The sequence below is a fragment of the Piliocolobus tephrosceles genome, chromosome 12 (genome assembly GCF_002776525.5).
Source record: "Piliocolobus tephrosceles isolate RC106 chromosome 12, ASM277652v3, whole genome shotgun sequence".
Taxonomy (NCBI): Eukaryota; Metazoa; Chordata; class Mammalia; order Primates; family Cercopithecidae; genus Piliocolobus; species Piliocolobus tephrosceles.
Genome location: NC_045445.1, coordinates 110,326,983 through 110,338,628, shown reverse-complemented (window position 1 = coordinate 110,338,628; position 11,646 = coordinate 110,326,983).

Below are 11,646 nucleotides of genomic sequence, written 5' to 3'. Positions count from 1 at the left end.
GGGTTTTAACGTCTGGCACAGAGCAAGTGTTCAATTAGTTTTCTTTCTTTTCCTTCCTTCCTTCCTTCCTTCCTTCCTTCCTTCCTTCCTTCCTTCCTTCCTTCCTTCCTTTTCCTTTCTTCTTTCTTTCTCTTTCTCTCTCTCTCCTCTTTCTCTCTCTCTCTCCTTCCTTCCTTCCTTCTTTCCTTCCTTCCTTCCTTCCTTCCTTCCTTCCTTCCTTCCTTCCTTCCTTCCTTCCTTCTTCTGAGGTCAAATGTAAATTGCTAAAGAGTAATGCCATTTTGAACTCTTAAAATTATCTTAACAAACAAAATTATAGGGCAACATTGAGAAAAGTGGGGTGGTGGAGGATGGTTGGGGAAAAGAAGAGAAAAAACGTAGGAAGGCAAGACATTATGTCCCCATCCTTAAAATAATGTTCTCTCTTGGAGGTGGTTAAGTAATGTGCAGAATAGAACACTTGATATTCTAAAAATTAAACCTCATTGTCTGTATCAATATTAAGCACATTAGAAAATAGACTGATTCAGCTTTAATGATATATTACAAGTGAATTTGCATTGAATTGAAGCTAGGTCCACGTGAAAGTGTATCAAATTAAAATCTCATTTGCATATATAACGTCAGTTAGCACAAATGTTCTTTGCATGATTATGCTCCCTCTAGGAGAGGCCATTAGGTTGATTTGCATTCATTTAAATGTTCATGTGGGATGTTGATTTTGTCTGTGCAATTACTAGGGTAGTTAATACATTGTTCTGTTAAAACAGCTAAAAGACTGCACAGATGCTGTTACATACAAATGTGGCAATTGATGGATTGATTGGAAGGAAACCTTCTCACATAAACAGTCACCTTTTTTTCAGTGTGAGCAAAATAACTGAAACTGATCCTTCTACACAAATCCCTCTCAACCAGTGTTATTCTTGTGCCCTGGATTCACAAAGGAATGGAGAGTCTTTTTCTCAATATCCAAAATAAATAAGTAAATTACATGTTATGCTAGAAGGTGTGGTAGATTGCAATATGGCCACAAATTATTCTTATCCCTTTTTGCACATCTCTTTACCATGTTTCCTTGCAGCATATCTTTGCAGCTCTTCTCACCAAGAATTGGAGTCTATTTTCTCAACTCATTAAATCTGAGCTGGCTATGTGACTTGCTTTGGCCAATAAGACTTTAGCAAATAAGACATAAGCACAAGCAGAGGTTTGAAAAGCGCTGGTTCACTGGGGCTTACTGTTTTACTGCTCTTGAAATGCTGAGATGATCATGTGAATGAATCCAAGGAAGCCTGCTGGAAGATGAGAAAGCTGCATAGAAGAAAACAGAGGTCTCCAGCTGACAGCCTGCCAAACACTAGAAATGTGAATGAGGCCATTCTGGATCATCTTGTCACCAGCTGACCTCCCAGCTGACCATCAATGCATGAGCAAACCCAGAAAAGATGAGCTGAGTCAGTCCAGTCTAGAAGAATTGCCCAGTCAACCCACAGTATCATGAGCTGAATCAAATGTTGTTTTAAGCCATTAAGTTTGTGATGTTTTATTACTCATAATAGCTAACTGGTACTGAACGTTATAATTACTGCAGAGAAAAATAGAACACAGAAGGAGGAAGTAGAAGTGTATATGTGTATGCATGTGTGTAGAGGAGGGGCTGTTGAAATTTTAAATAATTTTGCCAGTTCCGGAAGGCCTTGTTGAGAAGATAACATTTGAACAAACATTTGAAGGAGATAAGGAAGTAATTCATGTGGTTATTTAAGAGAAGAACATGGTAGGCAAAAAGAATGGCAAGTGGAAATTTTCCTGAGGCATAGCATGTCTGGCTCTTTTTGAAGAAAAGCAAAGAAGTCAGAGTGCTGGAGCACTATAAAAGATGAGGGCAGAGGGCCGGGCGTGGTGGCTCACGTCAATAATCCCAGAACTTTGTGAGGCTGTGGAGGGCAGATCACGAGGTCAGGAGTTCGAGACCAGCCTGGCCAATATGGTGAAATCCCATCTCTACTAAAAATACAAAAATCATCTGGGCATGGTGTCAGGTACCTGTAGTCCCAGATATTCAGGAGGCTGAGGCAGAAGGATTGCTTGAATCTGAGAAGCAGAGATTGCAGTGAGCCGAGATCACACCATTGCACTCCAGCCTGGACAACAGAGCAAGACTCCATCTCAAAAAAAAAAAAAAAAAAGATAAGGGCAGAGGACAGAGAGTTAACAAGGGGCCAAATACATGTCTCATGTGAGAGCATGACCACTAATCAACAAGAAAGTTAAAAACTGACATGAGCTGAACCGATCAGTTTCTCCCTCCTGAAACTGTGAAACTTAGGACACAGAGCCCCAGAGATTGGGAGATGTTGGAGCTGAAGTCACCTTACTGGTTGTCATAGTCTGCTTAGGCTGCTGTACCAAAAGTACTGTAAACTGGGTAGCTTATAAACAACAGGAATTTGCTGTTTACAGTTCTAGAGGCTGCAAAGTCAAGGTGCTGCCAAACTTGGTGTCTTGAGGCCAGGCACGGTGGCTCACATCTGTAATCCTAACACTTTGGGAGGTCAAGACAGGCAGATTGCCTGAGTTCAGGAGTTCAAGACCAGCCTGGGCAAGATGGTGAAACCCCATCTCTACTAAAATACAAAAACTCAGCTGGGTGTGGAGGTGGGTGCCTGTAATCCCAGCTACTCAGGAGGCTGAGGCAAGAGAATTGCTTGAACCTGGGAGGCGGAGGTTGCAGTGAGCCAAAATCACGCACCACTGTACCCCAGCCTAGACAACAAAGTGAAACTCTGTCTCACAAAAAAGAATTTGGTGTGTGGCAAAGGTCTTCTTCCTCAGAAATGGTGCCTTCAACTTGTGTCCTCACGTGGTGGAAGGGGCAAGGCAATTCCCTAGGGTCTCTTTTGTAAGGTACTAATCCCATTCAAGAGGGCTCCACCCTCATAGTCTAATTACCTCCCAATTGCCCCACCTCCTAATATTATCATATTGGGGATTAGGTTTCAACATATGAATTTTGGGGGACACAAACATTCAGACTTTAGCACTGCCTGAATTCAGGGGTACATAGAATTCTTACTTTGTTCTAGTTGCCAAATTTCAGGAGCTAGCTTGCTTCTTGTCCTTGTCAAGGTTTGATAGTTGAACTCGTTTTTTGAGTCTGTGGAACACTCCTGAATCATTAAAATGAATTTGCTCCAACACTCAATCTTTTTTTCTTAAATGAAACAAAGTTAATTTCTGTTGCTTGCAAATAAAAACCCTTAACTAATATAATTATCTTGTGATTTCTCTCTAGTTCTTTAATATAGTCCTTTTCTTCTGAAATAGATTATAAGTTTCTTAGAGACAGGAATAATTCCTTCAATTTATTTTATATCCTTCTTCTATGCAACTATACTTATAGGACAAGATAATAACAGCTAAGCATTCATTCAATGATTATAATGTGTCAAGCACTGTGCTAAGGACTTATGTAGATTATCTTATTTAAACTTCATGAGAATTCTGTGAATAATTACTCCTATTATTTCTCTTTTTTACAGATGAGGAATCAGAAACCAGAGATGGGACATGGCTAATAAATAGTGGAGTGGAGACTCAATCCTGGGCAATCTCACCTAAGGGCCCGTATTCTTTCAGGACCCAGCACTTAGTAGGTACTTAAAAATAATTGTGTATTGATACATTGAAAAGTACTAAGTATCCACAAAATCACATTCTTGGGTGATCAACTGGCCTTTACCATCCAGGCAGGGTTGCCCATGCATCCGTCTACTGAGGGTAGAAAGTTTTCATTCTAGGAACAAACTATGGGTGACAAGTTAGGTGGTATGATGACCAGATGCAGCAAACCATTCCTGTTCAGAATGTATTTTTTTTTTTTTTTTTTTTGCTAGCTGCTCTCCCATCATAGTGATCTCCAGAGACCTACTGTTCCTGCATTAAAACTTTGGCTTGCAGTAAGAATACTTGAGACAGGCCGGGCGCGGTGGCTCAAGCCTGTAATCCCAGCACTTTGGGAGGCCGAGACGGGTGGATCACGAGGTCAGGAGATCGAGACCATCCTGGCTAACACGGTGAAACCCCGTCTCTACTAAAAAAAATACAAAAAACTAGCCGGGCGAAGTGGCAGGCGCCTGTAGTCCCAGATACTCGGGAGGCTGAGGCAGGAGAATGGCGTAAACCCGGGAGGCAGAGCTTGCAGTGAGCTGAGATCCGGCCACTGCACTCCAGACTGGGCGACAGAGTGAGACTCTGTCTCAAAAAAAAAAAAAAAAAAAAAAAAGAATACTTGAGACAATGTAGAATTTTGAATAAGAATCTTATAACATAGCAAGGAAGAAAATACAAGAAGTGTTGTTTGTAGAAAAACTCAATTATTCCCAGTAATAAAGAAAAAGCATTAATCTATTATTCATTATTTATTATTATTAATCTTTATTATTATTGTTATTTTAGAGACGGGCCTCATTAGGTCGCCCAGGGTACAGTGCAGTGGCGTGATCATAACTCATCGAAGGCCTGAACTCCTGAGCTCAAGCATCCTCCTGTCTCAGCCTCCTGATCAGCTGAGCTAGTGAGGCTCAGGCTTGAGCTACCATGCCCAGCCTATATAAATCTTTGATATTTCTTCTAACAGCCCTAAAAGATAAGGTAGGTATTAGCATGCTCACTTAACTGATGAGGAAACTTAGGCTCGGAAATGTAAGTGCTTTGTCCCAATCTGTTAACACCCAACCCTAAGGGTGCTAGATTCAGTGAGCTGAAAATGCTCACTGAAAATGCAAAATGCAAAATGCCTAACCCTTAGAACCAGACACTCCAGTCACCACTTATTTGTCCACATCTGAGTTCACAACACATTCTCTCTCCCTATTTCGTTTGCCATTTAATTATGTGCTGCCCCATGACACTGGCGTGCTACTCCATAATTACGATCGTGCTATTTTAGTACCATGCAGCTTCATTGTAATTTTACTTATGAGACCCTTTTTTAATATATTGGGTACCTATAAGAATGAAATATTTCCATAACAAAACAGATTTAGAGTCAGCTTGTAATGGTTTAATGCCAAGATGTTATAGAACTATCTACCAATGAAGAAAGGGTTGAATTGGATCAGATAATGATTATACGGGCTTTTCAAATTACAAGAAAAAAACAAGCAACACTTCAGAGAGAATTTATATAATTTGCAAATATAGGTAAATATGTAAGCGAATCTTCATTATATCATATTCATTATTTGTTCTCTTAAGCATAAGAGTTTTGCTTGTCCATATAGAATAGGCTGAATGAAACTGAAACAAGTCTTGCTTTCTATAAGCTAATATTTGGGAACTGGTCACACACACACACACACATTGGTGAGGGAGGGGCTTACCTCTTTTATTTACTGTCCTATTCCTAATGCCTAGGACAGTGCCTGGTGCACAATAGGCAAATATGCACTCAAATATTTCCTTAGTGCCTACCACATGCCAGATAGTGTTCTTGGCACTGGGGATACAGCATTGAATAAAACAGAATTCATGCTTTCATAGAGTTTATATTCTACAAGTGGGAGACAGAAAATAAAGACATAATTGAATACGATATTTAGTATATCAGATAGTGATAAGGACAATTAGGAAAATTAAGCAGGAATAAGGGATAAGGTGGGAGAGTTGCCATTCAAAATAAAGTAGTAAAAGAAGATCTCAGTAATACATGACTTGAAGGACGCAGTCAGGAAACATTTCACTAGAAGATGACAATTAAACTGAGTCTTGAAAAACAACTAGGAGTTTTCCAGGAAGACAAGAAGGGAAAAATATATAGAAGATGAATAATTTACTTTGAATTCCAATTTGCATCTCCTTTTCCAGGTAATGGCATCATTTTTAAGGCAGATGGTGTATAACTTTGCTCCAGAGTTAAGAATTCTTTCATGAAAACTCCAGGGATAATTCTGATTTGTTCTGCTTGGACCATGTGTCCACCTCTGAAACAATTACCATGGCCAGGCAGGTAGTGCATTCTGATTGGCTGGCCTGGGTCATGTGCCCACTCCTGGGATTTTGTTTTTTGTGTGTGTGGAGGGGGCTTCAGAGCCCCTACTCTGTGTAATCTTCCCCAGTAGATCTTCAGTTAGGGGAGGCAAAGACAGTAACTCTTCTCTTTTTGACCTATCAGGGTTTGCAAGTTCCTTTGGAAGAAGAGAATTACACACATACTGAGACTGGAAGGAGCACTTAGCACAGGACCACAGGATGACTGATTCCTTAGCACAGCTTAGCATCCCCGTGCCAAAGTGGGTGCTTCACAAAGATTTATTGTATGAATAGAGAGAACCGTCACAAACCACATGCTGACTGAATGACTCCACCATTGTCTAACCACTGATTTGGAGGGGATCCCTTGGGACTATGGGATCCAAGTTCACCTTACCTTGGGAGCAGATGGAACCAGACCCCAGGTGCTCTGCCATGCATCTCCCTCAGGGGATCCAGGCATCCCACAGATCTTACCTCATAGGAGCTACTGTAGAAGCAATTGCAGGAAGAGGCATTGATGCAGCATTGTTGTCGTTAAGCAAAAACCCAGGACTGCAGACACTACCCTGCCAGCAGACAGTCCTGCAGCTGAGCCTGAGGCTCTCACAGGATGCAAGGCAAGCACAGGATTCATATGGGGGACAACTATCCGATCGGAAAACACAACCTCCATCAAGCTTTCGCTCTGCAGCTTTTCTCTGAGATCTTTCCTGCGTCTCCTCTACACTCCCAAACTGAAGTTCTTATCTAAGAATTAGGCCCATCAGGTGAGGATGTGGAGCAGGTTGCTCAACAGGTTGCTTGATAAGTGTCTGGAGTTCAGAAGAAATAACCAGTCCAGAGACATAAATTTGGGAGTCATTAGCAAATAACTGGAATTTTAAAGCATGAGACTAGATTAGACTCCATGGGCCTGATAAATAATTGAAAGGTAATAAACAAATATACAAAATCTCTTCTGCTGTAACACATTATCTATAACAAATTGTATGTATGTAATTGGAAATAGGGGAAGAATGTCAATAAAATGTGGACGTTGGGTGGAAGTAGAATTATAACCTTCAGCATGAAAGGAAAAATCCTTCAATTTGGCTGCTGCACAGTCAAAAGCCCTTTTAGCCTTTTTTTTTTTTTTAATTAAAAGTGAGGTTCTACACCCAGGGCTTCCTCCCCAAGGAAGCAGACCCTCAGCCTTGCATAATTCTTGCCTCAGGCAGAGTGTACTTCTTCCTGTGCCCACCTTAATAGCAGCCTTTCTGTCTTAGACTTCCACTTCCATCTGCACTGTCTCAGCTCTCTCAAGCAGAATTTCCTCTCTATTGGTTTCTTGCATGTTTAATATCTACTGAGGTGGCCTCTAGCCATAACAAGCTGTGTGTTTGAGCTGTGCACAAGTCATCATCTGATATATTATTTAAAAAAAATTGTTAATGCTCTGCTTATAAAAATGCATAAGTTTTGAATGATCTGCCCTAACTCTTATGCCTTGTTAGTTTTAGTGTGTGATTTTGAAAAACGAGAGATTTTTCAGAGTCAGGTATATCATTTTATGTCAGAAATGCTTGTATACATATAATTGACATGCTACTTTTGTTCACATCTTTCCTGGCAGGAACTGAAAGGTATTTATATTTATGTTTCTCTCTCCAAAAAAAAAAAAAAAAAAAAAAAGAACAAAAACCCAGGAGTGGGCACATGACCCAGGCCAACCAATCAGAATATACTACCTACCTGGCCACGGTAATTGTTTCAGGGATAGACACATGATCCAAGTAGAACCAAGAATTGTCCCTGGAACTATCAGGGAAGAGAACTCTTTTAACTCTGGAACAATGTTACACACCATCTGCCTTAATAATGATGCCATTACAAGGGAAAGGAGACCCAAATTAAAATCCAAAGTAAATTACTCATCTTGTGTATATTTCTCCCTTCTTGTCTTCCTGGAAGACTCCTAGTTGTTTTTCAAGACTCAGTTCAATTGCCATCTTCTGGTAAAATGTTTCCTGACCACCTCCTGCCTCCTCCATGAAGTACTGTATGCTTCCTTCTTATTCCCACAGCACCTTGTACACTGTTGTGTAACTTTGTTCTATTATCTGCTCTTCCCCTTTCCCCACCCCTTGGTCTGTGGCATTCTTGATGGTAGTCACATTGCCTTATTCATTTCTATAAACCTAGGACCTAACACAATGTCTAGTATGCATTAGGTGCACAGTAAATGTGAGTTGAGTGAATTAATGAAGACATGGTTCTGGTAATATATGGCTGATTGCTTTGCGCGAGAAGACACATTGTCTTGGATGCACACATGCACATGCACACACACACACACTTACTCTCTGGGGAATGTCAGATTTTTGATAGGTAAGAATTTTGATCCAACCTTAAAACAAACAAACAAAAAAGGTGTGTATGACTGTGTGTGTGTGGGGGGGGGGGGGGCGACAGTTCCTGCAAGGTAGAGCTCGAGGAAAGGCACTTCATTAAAATTAAACTTGAAAACATTATGCTTAGTGAAAGAAGCCACACACAAAGGCCCATATATTTTATAATTCAATTTGTATAAACTGTCTAGAACAGGCAGCAAATAAAGAGTTGAGTATTGTATAAGGGAAGTTTGAAAATAGGGCATCGGAAGAGAAAGCAGAGTAGGGGGACTTTAGAAAAAGAGAACAAATAAAATTGGAAATGAAACGCTGCCTTATAAAATTAGAAAATAGAGGTAGAAAAACTGAAGGCTGGTATTATTCAGGGAAGTAGGTATAGACAAGGAAGAAAAGTAAAGGGAAAGAAATGGGAAAAGATGAAAAGAGGTGGGAGCCAGAGACGGGGGAGGAAGGTCCTGGATACTAGACTTCTGAGCTTTCAATAAAGCTTTATTTTCCACTATGTGTTAGGCCATGTGCTGGATTACTAATACATTGAAATGAGTAACTTATAGTCCCTATGCGTCCAATTGTGGGGGAGATCTCAGTTTATAGTGGTATAAGAAAGCAATGGGATGATAAGAAAGGGCAAGTGTTAGGGGATATTGCCCACTTTTTGAAATTGGACCCCCATCCTTTACCAGAGTTACAAGAAGTCTGACAGCTGAAATGCTGTCCTCAAGTTGAGAAAATGACCCACCCCTTCCCTATTCTTGTTTCTTTCTCTCTGAACTCTATAATCCCTCACCCTTGCCAGGGATAAAGGAACTCTTTTTATACATTTTCTTCCTCCCAGTTTTGATATGGCGAAGGCAGGACTGAGGGCTCATCACCCCTACCCCTCCTCCTAGCAGAACAAGATGACCTTTACCAGAACACACAAGGTCGTGAGACGAAATTCCCATGCCATGTTTGCTGAAGCTATTAACCCTTCTATAACCTGGCACCCCAGGACACCTTGACTGTCCCAACGAAGCACTGCCACCAAACCCAGTTTGGGTGGAGTCTTGGCTTTTCTTAATCCATGTCAGATTGGAGAGGTGACTCTTGGCACCAGGGTCCCATCATTCCCCACAGTACTTTTCCAAGACCCAGAGGGGATATGAGAGAGGAGAGACTTGCAGACTCCTCCACAAGGAACGGGGCTCCTAGGAGATGAGATGGGAGTAACTTGTGCCTTGGCTGTGGTGAGCAGTAAGGGTACTCCTGGTATAGGTACAAACTGGGAAGTTTGGGTATCGCCATATCCACCTTGCAGGTGGATGTGTCAGATGGGCCACGGGTGTGTGTGTGGTAGGGGGTGCGGGGGGGGAGGGGTGACAGTTCCTGCAAGGTAGGGTCGGAGGAAAGGAAAGACCTATGGAAAAGGATACACCTGGGATCTTGAGGAGCCAGCTGCACCTGTCTCTGGACTGAGAGGCTTCCGGAGCCACCACAAGGTGGAGACCAAGGATGGCGGGGGTGGGGTCTTTTCAGACCGGTTGTAAGTCCTGGGGCTGGTTGTGCATCCTGAAGCCCGTTTGGCACAGCCTGCAGGAGGGACTTTGCAAAGCCGCGTCCAGGTAGTATATGAAAGGTGTGTTGAGCTCAAATGGTCAGCCCGGGGTCGGGGGTTCTGGGGTGGCGGGGAGCCGAGAAGAGTGAGATCCGCGAAGGAGGCTCTCACCCCTTGGCAGCGGGCGGCTGCCTTGAGGGGCGGGCTGTGCCTGGCGCGACTCTGGCGCCGCCGCCTGGGGGCAGCCGGCTGTGAGCCCCGTGGATAGGGGCGCCTGGAGACCGCCTCTCATGAGGCACTAGGTCCTCCTGGTACTTGCTGGGGGTGGGGAGGGAGAGGGGCGCCCAGCGCCCAGAGGCGGAAGCCAAGCGCGTGAGTCACTCTGTTCCCCTGGGTTAGGAGCGGGACTTTGCCTCCTGCCTGGGGTCTGCATTTCAGCTCCAGCTTCAGCGACTCATCCCAGCAGGCTGACCCCCTCCAGAGGCTGGACCAGCTGCCTCTCAGTCTACGTGAGGTCCAGGCAAGTTTCTCGTCTTCTGAGGCTTACTGTTTGGGGGACTCGCGGGGAGGGGGTCTTCCAGTCTGTGTCTGTCTGCCTTTGCTTCCTCCCTCTGGCTCTCTCCATTGGAGACAGAAAGTTAGATTTAAAAAACGCAACAGAGAGTATAAAATCTGTGCTCAGACCGCAGATAAACAAAACTCTGGGGCCATATTCTTAATTTCCCGAGTACCTTCACATGTCCGAATGCGGCGTTTATGGAGCTAGGAATGTTTTGTTTGTTTCGTGTATTTCCCTCCTCCCCCACTTTCCTCCGGTGTAATTTTTAGAGGTGGGGACAGGAGAGTCAGAGGGCTTAGCTGGGATCCTTTGCCAGAGTGGCTTCTTCATTCTCTGCGAGGTGGCAGATGTTTTACTGTAGCCTGAGTTGGGATCTTGGACAACCCTCTCCAGCCCAGGACATGCCAGCGCTTAAGGTAACTGCAGTTGTTGCATATCTATCTCGCTATCATTGACTGAATCAAAATGTTCCGGAGGCACAATTAATGTGAATGCCACAATGTTGAAACATTCATTGAAGGACACTATTTAATATTTTATTTTTTACGTATTGTATTCCAGGAAAATTTTAGAAGACTATTGCTGGTTTTATTTTCTCTATTTTCAGACATGCTCCAAAGCCTATTATTCCCTTGCAAGGCAACCAGTGAGGACCTGTTCTGTTTCTTATAAGGATTTAACAGTGCAAAACTACATGTTAGTTTCTCCTCTAAGGTTAGGGAGTTCCTTCTATTAACCACTTTTAGAAAAATCATTTTGGTGGTGGGGGGGCGGGAGGAGAGATATTTCCCCTTTCTCTATCACTAAATGCAAAATGTTTCTGTGACTATTAAGTAAATACTAATTATTGTCATTTTTGCTTAAAAGGAGCAGAGGAGAGCATCTCCTGGAATGCATGAATTTGTGGTTCATATTGATGACTGATTACCATCAAATTGTTTGGTTTGATGCAATGTTAACAGGTGGTCTTAATTCACAACCACAGAAGTATTCTATTTTAGAAAACAACCCCGTTGATATGCACACCACCGCCACCCCCCCCCAACAACACGCACACTCAAAACCATGTTTTTGTCTTGCTTTGTGGGAGAGAAAAATGGATGGGGGAATCTTTTCTGTCAGTT